Genomic DNA, 13,730 nt, shown 5'->3' on the forward strand with positions numbered 1-13,730 from the left:
CTCCAAATCACATTGTCATCCCGACAGGGAAATTATCTAAATCCTTTACTCTGGGCCCTAGAGATGAAGGATAGAAAATGAGGAGAGGAAAAGAAAGAAACCAAGCCATTCTTGAGGAAAGAAATGAGAATGGGAGTCGGAGAAAGGCAATAAAATTCTTTCTTCTCCAGGACAACCAAGTGAAAAAGTTGGGCTCCCCTCCCACCAGGAATTTGGCTCCCTTTATGGGTGCTTAGGCTGGTAGGTGGTTCAAGGTTGCGGAAAACTGACACTAGGCTGAGGCATCACATCGTAGGTGTAACATTTAATACTATTATTTTGCACTTGATGCTGCATTTTTGATGTACCACTCTGATGCACTCCTAGGTTACTCTTCCACGTGAGCTGTCACTCACAATTGATTCTTTGTCATGAAGTGCCCACCATGTGCCAGCACTGTGCTAGAGACTAGCGGTGTCCAATGAGTAAGATATTGTCCTTGCCCTTGGTATGTAGAGAGCATCATGGCAGCCAAAAAGTGGGAGAAGTAGCTTGGACAAGGGGAAGAACAGGCTTCATTGAACAGGTGACATTTAAATGGTGCTTTCAAAGAAGAACAGATGTTTGTGGCCATATGCATTCTAAGCCCTGAAACCGTTTGGCCCTTTGGGCGACCTGGAAGCAGTTTGTTATGATTCTGTCACAGAGAAGTAAGTGATGCAACCGAAAGGCAAAATTTTGGATGCTCAGGGCTTTGAATGCCTCCCAGAGGCATTGAGCTTTGTCAGGGAGGCAATAAGCAGCCACAGAGGATGTAAACAGAGTGGTGACAAAATCTTATTTGTATTTACAAAGGTCCCTAGTACAGTAGTCTCTATAAGGGTAAGGAGAGGTGGACAGGTAAGAAAATGCAAAATAAGGATGTCATATTCATATCAGACAACAAAAAGTCTAAGGATAATTCTTAAATCTGACAAAGGTGCTCATTTCTAATGGCGATATGTTGTCAAGAATCTTTACGACCAAATAACAATATAAAAATAATCAAAACTTTGCCTAGGAATATGAGAAACTAACGAAAACACAATTGTCATGAGAATTTTTAATAGGTATCTTGAAAATTTGAGAAATGTAAGCAAAACAGATGATTTGAATAATAAAATGCTTGAATGAACCAATATAAAAGAAACATGTTTTTTAAGCTCATCTGATACATTGACGATTGACCATATGTTCCTCCTGGCGTACGTCTTATAAATATAGAACATAAGAGCTAGAAGGGGCTTGAATCTTCTTACACGATTCCCAGCAGTGAAATATGAGAACTGTGGCCCAGAGGAAAAAAGTGACTCGTGTGAGTCATGAAGATAATGGATTTATAACCCAGTTTCCCTGACTCTTTTTCCTAAATAATCTGCTTCGTATCCTTTAACACCGAAGTGATATATTTAATTGACCCACAAGAGGGAGTCAGTGAGCAAGAAAATGTCCTCTGCATTCCCACCTCACCCCAGTGACCTAAAAGCTCTGGTTTTGTGTATTAGATTTGGGTTGGATCCCATATAATCTGGGTGTTTAGTAGATAAATTAATTCATCCCTCTGAGCCTCGGTTTTCTCATCTGCTAAATAGAGATACTATTAAATAGAAAGGTGTTTGTAGGGATCGTTCAGATTGCATATAAAAAGCTTAGCACAAAGCTGATTGTCAAGATAATAGGTGTTAATGACAATGACAGATATGGTGATAATGTTTTCATTTCAAAGAGCTCTTTTTGTGCCCTCAACTTCCTTCTTTGTGTCAGTAATGGTTTCTGCTCTACGGTCAACTTTGTCAGATATTAATAGATTTTTGGTTTAGGGTTTGCCTGATATATCTTTTCTCATTCTTTTTCTTTCAGCTTTTTTGTATCCTTTAAGTTTTGACTTTTTAAAAATCTGGTATGACATCTGTCATTTATTACATATAATATATTCACTCATATATTTAGAATTTGATCCACCATGTTACTCTCGGCCTTCCTGGAAGAAATAAAAGTTCTAATTCTCTTAGAATTTGACAGATGAAATATACATGCTGTGATTTTTAAAGTTATAAGTCAACACATAATAAAAGACTATACAATTACCAGACTAATTGAAGGGAGAAATAAAATAATAAAAAATATTCGATCACTTGAAAATAATGTAAGAAAAAGGAGATAAGAGTGGTTGCAAAAAATAGAAAACATTTTTTTTGTTTCTTCGATTCTTTAATTTGGTTTCTCTATTTTATAGCATTTCTTTCCTTAAATATTTAGTGTCTATTCACATTTTTATTTAATAATTACTTTGTTCAAGTCAGTGAACATATGTTGTGCTTACCACAGTCTACATCTGGTGAGGGAGGAGGAGGCACAAAGACAGGTCACAGGTGAAGGCTGACTGGGATCTAGGTGGGAGAGAGGACCCTTCTGCTCCAGACCAAGCTGCCCTCGGTGTCTCCATCATCAGAATCCTACTTCTAGAGGGTGACTTTCCTTTGGGGGCCAATTCCATAAAACCTATTTCCCTACTCTTCCTTTTTCCCCTGTTATTTTCAAAGTTTGAAGTTTTTTCCTGTCTCCGATCTGCTGCTTACTCAGATAAAGCACTCACCTCCTGTGCATTTGCCTGTAGCATAACTGTCATTTTTCTCAGATAACAGTTCTCAAACTTTGGCGTAGGGATAAACCACATAGTTATGTGATGCCTGGGCAAGAGAGAAAGGGAGAGCTTACTCAGCTATTTCCAACATTATTTTAAAAGTCGGTTACCTAAACAGCTGCCCCAGACCCTGTCCCACTCCCCTGCTACCTATGTGGACTCTATCTGTATCTGATCTTATTGCTATATTTTCTTTTATGCTTACTTTGGGGTGGAGTGATTCTATTCCTGCTGCTCTGTCAAGTTTCATTTCTCCTATTCTCTGTGTTTCCTTAATTCCTCAGAATCACTTGTCGGCTACTGATATCCCTAACTTTTTTGTCATTTCACGCAGTATGGAGTCGGAGGGGAGATTGAACTTGTCCTTAGTCTAGCATCTCAACCTCTATTGTGAGGTCACAAAACTCTCTGTAGCCGTGGCCTCTGTGGCGCCACATTGCTCCTAGCTTTCTTGCTCCCTTCCCTTAGCTCTGTTTTTATGTTCCCCTGGGAACTCCCACTTCTGCTAAGACTGGTTTTATTATCTCACAAAGGGTTTGATCTTCTCTGCCTCCACTTGCAGCGCTGGGTGATCTCATCGCTCTGTATGTGATAATTGCCTGGATTATCTCTATAGCCATGTTCTCACTCCTTAGCTCCTGCCAGCTCTCCAGCTACTCACTTTCAACCCTATTTGAAGGTCCTGACATAATTCAAACTAAACATGCTCAAAAGTTTACTATTTGTACCTATATCTGTCCCCGTCCATGGCTATTGCTTTAGTGAATGGTCCTGTCACTCATTTCCGTTCCCTAACCCAGAATCTGAAGGTCATCTTTTCCTATTCTTTGTCATGACCTTACACATCCATCCCCCCACAAACGACTGCCATGTCTGCTTCCCAAACACCTTTCAAACTCGTTCACGTCGCTCTGCCTTCATTAGCACCAATGGTGCTTCAAGTAACGAAGATCTCTTTCTCGAATGCTTCCGTGAGTCCGATTCCGTGACTTCAGTGTTGTTTCTTCCTCTCGTTGCTCTACATGGCAGCCAGGACGATATTTCTGAGATCCTTTTTTTTTTTTTTTTTTTGAGAATAATAATTTCAGAAGATTCCAGACAACATAGTCTTTCGAATTAGGCAAAACTGGGATCTGGTCTCGCCTACACCAACCATATGCACATCTCAGCTTCAGCTTCACTTCCCGTGAAAAGCACAGCCGACATATGCCTACAGCACGTGACCTGATGTATAGTAAACATTCACTCACATGCATTAACTTAAAGCCCTTTTATATAAATTTCCATTACTTGGAGTACGTTCCAAAGTCCTGCAGGTGACATAAGGCTCTCAGTTCTCTGGCTGTTTTTCCTCTCTGCTCCTATTCTGTTCGGTGATGAGGGCTTCATCATTTCTCAGATGCACCATTAGGTCACTAGCCCTTTGGTTTTTCTTCATTCCACCACTCTGTCCGGAACATCCTCCATCCCTAACTCTTCTTCCATTTGTCCATCCCCTGCTCATTCATCAGATCCCTATTTAGATGCCCTCTTCTCCAGGAAGTCTCTGCATCACCAAAGTTGGATGAATTGATCCTCCTGTGAGTGCTCTTAGAGTACTCTACCTCGCAGGGAACCGAGTAACCTGGATTCTGATGGTATGTTTACCTGTCTGTTGCACCGTAGTTTATAAGCTCCTTTGGGACAGGGATTTTTGCTATCATTTTTCGCCATTTAATCTGCAGCACGTAGCACGCTGCTTGGCTCATAGTAATTTTTCCCTTAGAAAATGCCAAACGAGAGAGAACTGAACACCAGTTTGCCTTCCTCCTCGATATAAAGTAAGTATTGATTTTGTATTGCAAATGAAAATCTTAGGTTCAGAGAAATAATAAGGTTATGCAATAAGTGACTGGAACTGGGTTCGTCTTAGTCAAAGGCCAGGCTCTTTCTATGATACCAGCTGCCTCTTTGATTTAGAAAAGTGTCACATTAATTATTGCTACGCAATCGACTTGTTGCCATTTTACAGAAATTCATCTGCAATGGTGGAATTTCATGTAAATAATACATTTAAATTGTGTAGAGAATGGTAACACACAGTCCTCTAGGGAGACAAGAGCAATGTGTAAAACATATGAAATTGTGAAAAGGGGCCTTTCAAATGATTTTTAAATGCCATTAAATTAGTTTGTGTATATAAAGACCATGGAGCAGAGTGAGACACACAGTAGATCCTCAGCCACCGATCTCCATGGTACTAACCATTACTATTTGCCTATAAAGACCGTATGATGCAGTCATACGCTCAGTAAATTTCACAACAGGCATCCACACCCCTTTAGAGACACAGAATCAGCTCTTCCGACAAAAATAAAGGAACTAGTTTTGCTCTCGGAAATACTCAGCGCAACCTTTGAGATTCAGAAAAAAACTGCTAGAAGAATACAGATTTAAACTGAATGAGGTGTGGAGTAGGGGCAAGCAATTGTACCTGGACTGGAGAAGGCATTTGCCCAGAGTCTCTGGCACTCATAAGGCACACAGCAGACATTGCAGGCTTGAAGAAAGGTAGGTCCAAGAACATGCCTTTCCAGGCTTTTAGGCTGATGGTCCTAGTTCTAGGACCCCTGGGAGTGGAATGAGAGAGGATGAGGTTGCCTCCCATGGCACAAACTGATATTCTGGGTTGAGGCGGGTTGAGTGCACCTTTAAATATACATTTGGGGATATGCTGCAGAAGAAGGGGGTATGGACAGGATCCTGAAGACTGATGTTGGATGCTGAATGAGGTGGTTTTGGTTACTTCTGTTCCCTAAATCCCCAGGCTGTCAGAAAACTGAGAGCAATGCTTTATGTGTTTGACTAATTATTGTATGTACTCTCGATGCCCCTTCTTTCGTGGTCTTTATTCTCTGTCTCTGACACGTTATTTTTACAATTCAACATTTAAGGAAAGATCCGCCACGTGCAGAATTTGGTGGAGATACTGTAGGGCAAAGGCAGGGTCCCCGGGCTTATGCAGGCCCCGAGATTGACTGTGGCCTGACCTGGTTCTCCAACAATCTTGGGCACCATTCGTGAGACCCCACAAGGTGTACACGGAAGCTGCTCATGAGGATGCCTGCTAATGAGAGAGACTTGGTAGGTTCTTAGCATTCTTGGGGTCAGAAAGAAGCTCGAAGGCATCTGTGCCCAGAGCATACTTTCCTCGGATGAGGCAAATGAAACCCAGTAAAGAGAAATAACTTAGCCAGAGTCACACGAGTGAGTAAAAGAGCTGGAAGGATCTCTCGATTCCTAGTCCAGGCCTTTTCCCTACCCAGGTCACCATTTCTGCATTGCCATCACCATCCTCCATGAAACCGTCTAAGTTTAGGCCTCCCCTTGGGCCTCTATTTTATTTCATAAGTTTGAAAAAGAAAGACCATCCTCGTACTCCCCCATTGGCAGTCGTGACCTGTGGGGAAGATAGCGATACGAAAATAAGGAAACTCATGATTGGTGGTAGCACTGATCATCAAGGAGCCTGGAGCCTGTGGAAGGAGACTGGGGTGTTTTCTAGGTCTCCTCACATCTACAGCAGGAATAACAACAACAAAAAAGACGCTGTGGTTATCAATAGCCCCATGTATGTCACACATGGCATGACAAGACTAGGGTTCAGAGTCTTCCCCAATCTGGAAGAAATGTCCCTCATATCTATCCAGTGTTTTCTGTTGTTTTAGCTTTCTCGATATCTGAATGAATATAAGGAAGCTGAACCCTGGAGAGTAAACACAAATTTTTGTCCTTGGGGAATTTACCTTTCTTAGGTAAACACCTGGATTTCTGTGGTATGAAGGTAGGAGGCAGTTATGTGTGTTTACAGCCAGAGTTTTTTAGAAAGAGGGAGTATCATCCTTGAGTGACCAGGACCTGAAGCATACTAGCAGAGAACTATGAAAAGACCTTAAAAGTCACTTGAAGCATTATCTTAACATAGTGTCTGCTCTGGGGAATCTCACCGTCTTATTAAATACAAAGGAAGAACCGCCAGGGATGTTTGGTAAGACAGGACCCGTATTTCCTAAGTCCTCGGTCTAATGGCATGCCTGAGACACCACTGCCCAGTTCCTTTGAATTAAAGAGACGTAAACCAAAGTATATGTGCAATTGGACCAAGAAGAATCACCGAGAGTTACTTTTACACTTTTGGTCCTTATGATGTAAGAGGGAAATAAAGGAGATTTCTTAAACCCTTCCTGAGCATCACAGGTTGAGTAAGCCAGGTGTGGTGGGTGGAGGAGGTGGGGAGTTGTGCCCGAGAGAAGGCAGAGACTCTCAATACTATCAGTGTGTGACGAGATCGAATCCTCAGGTGGTTTTTTTATTGCAGCAGCGTGGCTGGGGGGACAGGGCGGGGGGAGGGGAGGCGGGCAGCACGTACCTGGCCATGAATTCGACGTGTGCAGGTGCCCCCATGTAGGAGTGAAATTGCTGCTTTGGAAGTATTGAAATAAATCAACTATATTTGTGACTCCGAAAAGAAAAAAGAAAAAAACAGATTCGAGGTAAGGTCAAGACAATGGATGTGTGCTGAAGCGGCAGCTTTTCTCCTGTCAACTACATTAATTATGTTAACTTTATCATAACGTCCCTGGCATGCCAGTACTGTCCTGATACGAAAGCCAGATAAAGACATTACACGGGGGGAAAAGTACGGACCACTGTCTTTAATCTTTTATGATTATTGATGCAAAGATCCTCCACAAATAATAGCGAACCAAGTTCAACAGCATATTAAAAGGTTCATATAGTTTGCAAAAATAGTCCCACATATGCAAATGATCAGTGCAATAGGCCACATTAACAGAATGGTATAAACAGTAGCACATGACTACATCAGTGGAGGCAGAAGAAGCATCTGACAAAATTCAGGATCCTTTCATGATAAAAACATCCAGAAAACTAGAAAGAAAAGGAAAGTACCTCAATATAATACTACATATTTAAAAAATGCAGTCAACATTATACCCAACAAAAAATAGATAAGTCAGACTTCATCAAAATTAAAAACTTTTGTTCATAAAAGGAGACTATCAACAGAACTAAAAGACAATGGAGAAATATTTGCAAATCACGTACCTAATAAGGGATTGCAATCCAGAATATATAATGAACTCAAACTGGGCAAGATACTTGAACTAGACACTTCTGCAAAGAAGATATACAAATGGCCAATGATCACATGGAAAAAAAATGCTCAACATCACTAGTCATTAGGGAACTGCATATCAGACCGTCCGTGAGAAACAACTTTGTACCCATTAGGATGGCTGTTGTCAAAAACAACAACAAAAAGAAACGATAAGAAGTTTGACAAAGATGTGGAGAAATGAGAACCCTTGGGCATTGCTGGTGGGGATGTCAACTATTGCAGCCACTGTGGCGAACGGTATGGTGGTTCCTCCAAAACTTAATCTTAGAATTCCCATGTGGGAATATGATCCAGCAATTCCACTTCTTGATATATATCCTAAAAAAAGTGAAAGCAAGAACTCAAATAGCCGATTGTATAGCCATGTACACAGCTACATTCTTCACAATAGCCAAAATGCGAATGCAATCTGTGTCCATTGACAGATGACTGGATAAACACAATGTGGTTTATATGGACAACGAAATATTATTTAGCCTTATAAAGAAATGTTGGCACATGGCTACAACCTGGGTGAAATTTGAAGACATTTCGTTAAGTGAAATAAGCTAGTCACAAAAGAACAGATACCAGATGATTCTACTTATGTTAGGTCCCTACCGTAGTTAGATTCAGAGAGGTAAAGTAGAATGGTGGTGGCTAGGAGCTGGGTGGAGGAGGAAATGGGGAAATAGTGTTTAACCGGTACAAAGTTTCAGCTGAGGAAGTTGGAAAAGTTTTGAGGAGGGATGGCGGTAATGATTGCACAGCAATGCGAATGCACTTAAAACTGCAGAACTATACACTTAAAAATGGTCGAAATGTTAAATTGTATGCTGTGGCTATTTTATCACATGCACGCACACCACACACACACACACACACACACACACACACACACACACAAAACATCGCTGAAGCTCAAATGCTCACTAGGATTCAGCCATTTTCTTCAAAAAACTCTTCTTCAGATTGTTCCAGGATCTCGGTAAATGTCTAGGGCTGTGAAAAAGTTGGTTTCCAGCGTCCTCAGAGGGTCGGATTTCCAGATGTACTCACTCAGCAATTCTAGAGTCGCTTTTTCCGCTTTCGTTTTGTCTCTTTTCTTGCCATTTCAATTGCTGGATTACATTTATTATCACTTATTTGTTTTCTCATAAGTTTCCTCTCTGTACTGAAAAATCACATAACCCACTTCTTATCTTTATTGGTAACCCTTGATTTCTCATTCTCACTTAAAATTTAGAGTTACTCTCTTCGCCCATATCCCAAGTAGCACAAGAAGACCAATTCTCGTCATCCCAATCCCAAATTTTGCTTCTTTGTGGTTCAGTATTTAAATTTTGTCCTTATGTTTAACCCAATAAATTAGATGTTGTCATTCTTATTTTGGAACAAACAACGTGTGTACATGCGTGGTTACCAGCTTATTTGCTCACATTCTTTCTAGTATGGTGGAACAACCTGCTGGGGTTCATATTCCCTATTTTTGAAGCACATCATTTAAAAGGTCTATTTAGTGAATGTCTGTTCTGGAAAACTCTATCAGATGTTTACTTATCTGAAAATGTCTTTATTTTATCCTTGATCTTGGAACATAGCTTTGGTGAATAACAAATTCTAGGTCTATCGTTGTTCTCTCAGGCCTTATATTTTGCTGTCGGGAAGATATTTTGCTGTAATTATCTGGTTTACATTATCAGTTTAATTGCCATTACTTTGCATGTGATTTGACCTTTTTTTTTTTTCTTTTCTTTTTTTTTTTACTACTTCTAAGATCATCTTTGGTCTTTGCTATCTTGTAAATTCACTGTAATGGGATTGAATATATATTTTTCAAGTATTCCGTTTGTGTATGTTTTATGACCGGTGTCTGTGGGTTTACGTGTTTCAATAGTTAAGGCAAATATGCAGGTACTGTCATTCCAAAGATTGTCAAATCCTCTATTTGTTGTCTTCTCTCTGTCTCGTACTCTAATTATCCATATTCTACAACTTCTAATTCTTTACTTCTAACCTTTCAACCTTTTTTTCTATTATGGCCACTTCTTTGTCCACCTAATGGCTTTGGGGTGAGTTCTTTAGATTGATCTTCTGCTTTACTAATTCTCTTTTTAACTGTTCCTTGCTATTTAACACATTGACCAAGTACTTTTTAAATGTCAGCATTATCTTTTATCACGTGAAATTCGTCATGTCACTTCTTGCATGTAATCTGTGCTTTCTCCTTTTTGTGATTCTATTTTTATTTGAATAGTTCATTCATATTTATTACACGTTCTACACTTGATTATTCTAATGTCTGAAGCACTTGATGTTTCTCATAATTAAATTTTGTTTTATGTGAATTTGGTGTGATCTTTGATTATGATGATATATTCAGATCATCCTAATCTGTGGGATTACTTGGAGACTCGAGAATGCTTGCTTCTTTCTTTGTGGAGATGGGTAGTTTTCTACAAAAGTAGCTTTTTGTTTTGTGATTTCTCTTTTATTTCTCAGAATTATAGTTGTCCAGAGAACTACAGCTATCAACTGGTGCATTCATTCTCAGGATCATAAAGAATATATGTTTAATACTTCAGTGAGTCTCTTATCTTCGATAAGTGTACCCTGAAATCTGTGGCTATAGTGTCCCATTTCTTTGATACTTCCTATACATTTGTCCCTAATTCATCCTCATGCATTCTTTATTGTTTATGCGCTTTAAAAAAAAATGTTCTTACTTACATTAAGTACATCGGTAAATCAGTGGTCACATTTTGTTACCACAGTTGTAATGTTGAAAGAGGAAGAAAGGGTAAATAAGGCAAATGTTTTTTTAGAAGAAGAAGGAAAACAAGAAGAGCCCTCCCCTGCCACCTCCAAAAAAACCGATCAGAAGTAAAAATGAAGAACTGGGAAATAAAACTTAAGATTCCTCAAGCCCAACAGAACTCCAAGGAAAGCAGAAGAGCTGACAGGAAGTAGAAGGAAGGCAGCAGGTAGGTCCAGAAGCTAAGACCAATCCTGTTTCTAAGGGGCAGGAGAGGGGAGAAGAAGCTTGGAGAAATGGTTTCCCGGCCCCAAGGCAATGAAGCATTTTTCACTCCTGCTCCATGGGGAAAAGCTGCACAGATAAAGAACTTCATTTCTAAGAGACTTAAGAGAGCCAGCTTAGTTCTTCCACTTGTAAGGATGCACCAGGTGCTTTTGAGGGCTCGTGGGTGCTAGAAAAGGAAGGAGAAAATACATGTGTGTTTCAGGGCCATGGGAACTAAGGCTGCCCCTGGGACAGGAAGGGCATTACGGCCTAAGTGGAAGGACCTAAGCTGGCTCCTTCAGATTCTCAGCTTCATGGATTTCTCGGCTGCTCTGGGACAGAAGGAAGTCTGCAAGGCAAAAGGGCATAAAGGTTCTCATCCTAGGTCACGGAGGCCTTTCCTGTCTTCCTTCCCCCAATTTTCCCAACAGTCTAGGCTGGAACAAGGAAGAGTTTAGAGTTTTCTCTTGTTTTGATGGCTTCCCAGAGACATCCTAAAACACCTGAAGAGGGAGGTGAGGAGAGGCTAGAGAGTTAGGAAGGACCCGCATCCTCTGGCGACGTGAGACAGTCGCGAGGGACCTTCGGTGGCAGTCGTTCTCTGTCCATAGGAACAGGTGCCGTGATGTGAGGGGACCACAAGTGGGTCTCTGTGGTGATGGCCCTTAGTGGTATGTAGATTAAAGCACCGGTTGCATGGGGGCTTGACATGGGCATAAGCATGGAGGGACTAAACTGAAGATACCGATGAAGAAGAAAGAGGGCCTGATGGGAGGAGGGGGGCAGAACAGACTGTTTTGTGGGAACAAACATTATCCCTCTTTACGGGGAGGTGGGAAAGACATGGTAATGGGTGGATCAAACTGAACGTGAACTCCAGGAAAGGAGAGAAAACTCCTCCCTCTCGCCGGACTCCTCTGCCCGCTCCATGGCCTGTGCTGTCCGGAGATGCTCTCCAGTTGCTCCAGTTAGTTCTCCAGGAAAGGCAAGCCTATACCCAAGAGCTAGGTGGGCAAGAATACAGGTGAAGAATCAGAGTTGGAGGAAGCTAGCAGTGGAGATTGGGCTTGAGTAGCTGCTCCTGGAACTGTTCTCTACAGTCCTTCCCAAAACCTCATAATCGCCTTGGATTCTGTTTAATTAAAAAGGTGAGAAGGCAGGTAAATCAATCAAAACCCCCATGAAACAAGTATCTTGATGGAACAACCATCAATTAAAGTGAAAACTGCGGGGAGATACAGTGGCTGGGGCTGAGGTCATCTAAAAGCCAGAGAGGAAAAAAATGCGTGTGTCTAAATCAGAGGACAGGTATCAGAAACTGGTCCCTCCTCCAGTTTGGTCACGGCAGAGCCAAAGATGCAGGCGACCAGCGAAGGTTACGTGGAGGCCTCTGGAGCCTGGAATCTCTCCCACTCCATGGAGAAAGCTACCTACGCGGCCGAGGGAGGGGACCCTAGGCCTTGGAAGCGTCCCAGAGCCGAAGATGATGCTGCATCTCCACCTGCCTCTCCACCTCTGCCTGCTCAGCCAATAACACAGCTCCCACCTGGTGCCCAAGCGCTTGCCTTCGCCTTCTCACTCTACCTAGAAACACCTTCCACAAGGCCAACTCACGGGCACCGCAGTGTTTTTAACTATGAGAAACTCCGACCACATGAAACCACAAAGACGATGTTCCCTACTCCCTCCTGCTCTGAGCCTCATTCTCCCCCAGGAACCTTACCGTGACCCAACCGGAAACCTATTCCTCGGTTCCTGGGTTCACCACCTTCTCCATCCCGGGGAGACGAGGAAGAGGGGGCCACGAACAGGGATGGGCCAAAAGCGGAAAAGGGAAGGAGCAGGAGGCAAAATGTTTCCTGAAAAAATGAGGAGGAGGATGGAAAATAAGTAGGTCACTGTTCTGCACCTGTAATACAAAGTGAAGAAAGTTTATTTTGGAAGGCGCATCCTAGGCGATCTGACCTCCAAGCCCCGGAGTCGGGGAGAGAGGCCAGTGGCAACAGCTGCCTGGTGTTGGGAGCTGATGTACTAAAATGGGCCGTGATGGAGCTGTCAGGGGACAGCCCTTGGGAGCCAGGCCTCAGTGTGCTGTTACCGCAGGGGCTGGCTGTGTGCTGAATGGCGGGGTTAGACGCTGTTCCTTAGCTCTCGTGCTAGCTGCATTCTTGTCTGCTGCTAGCCACCCCATCTGTTGCTACAACATTGGCTCTTGTTCTAGGACTGCTCATGGAGCTCCACACCTCGGCTTCCATTTGCTGCACCCCCCGGATTCTGGGGTTCGCTCTGGCAACTTCTTAGCCATTGCCAGGAAGGGATTGTTCACATTCAGAGCCGTCCTGGCCGAGGTCTCTGTAAACAGCAAACTGTTGTCCTCAGCGTATGTCTGGGCCTCTTCATTCTCCACCGTGCACTCGTTGACCAGGCCAGCTTTGCTCCTCGCCGGGGCAATAACGATACCAGGACTGTTCCTTTACCCATGTCTTTACTCGAGCCAAAGTTTCCTGATCAGTCGTGTCACAAACCACAGTTGCAGGTTGGCCACTTCTGTAGTACACAGGAGCTAAACTGTGGGATCGCTCCTGCCCACCTGTGTCCCAGATCTCAAACTTCACTGTGGTGTCGCCCAAACAGACTGGGTAAGGAAGGCCACTCGAATGGCACTCTCCTGGTCACGGAAGTGCCCTTGGATGAAACCGAATACCAGGCTGGACTTCCCCACTGCAGGTTCGCCCAGCAGGACCCACTCGAATTGGCCTGTTTTGCGAGCCTGGTGCTGCCCATTGGGCCTGGTTGTGCGTTTGCTGGTCATGGCTAGATTATCAGAGCGGGAAAGTGTGGAGGGAAGGGGATGTCACAAAGTGGCAAAAGGGAGAGGGGAGTGGAAG

At 42.7% G+C, this 13,730-nt stretch overlaps 1 protein-coding gene across 1 annotated transcript in view; it reads left to right on the top strand.

The window, feature by feature from the left end:
• Positions 1 to 5,095: 5,095 nt before the first annotated feature.
• MS4A4A (membrane spanning 4-domains A4A) overlaps positions 5,096 to 13,730 on the top strand; it is a 13,423-nt gene continuing 4,788 nt past the window's right edge. Inside the window, exon 1 of the mRNA XM_011379481.2 lies at positions 5,096 to 5,212. The gene's annotated coding sequence lies outside the window, so the exon portion shown is untranslated. The remainder of the gene's footprint in view (positions 5,213 to 13,730) is intronic.

This window comes from Pteropus vampyrus, unplaced genomic scaffold, assembly GCF_000151845.1.
Source record: "Pteropus vampyrus isolate Shadow unplaced genomic scaffold, Pvam_2.0 Scaffold360, whole genome shotgun sequence".
Lineage (NCBI taxonomy): Eukaryota > Metazoa > Chordata > Mammalia > Chiroptera > Pteropodidae > Pteropus > Pteropus vampyrus.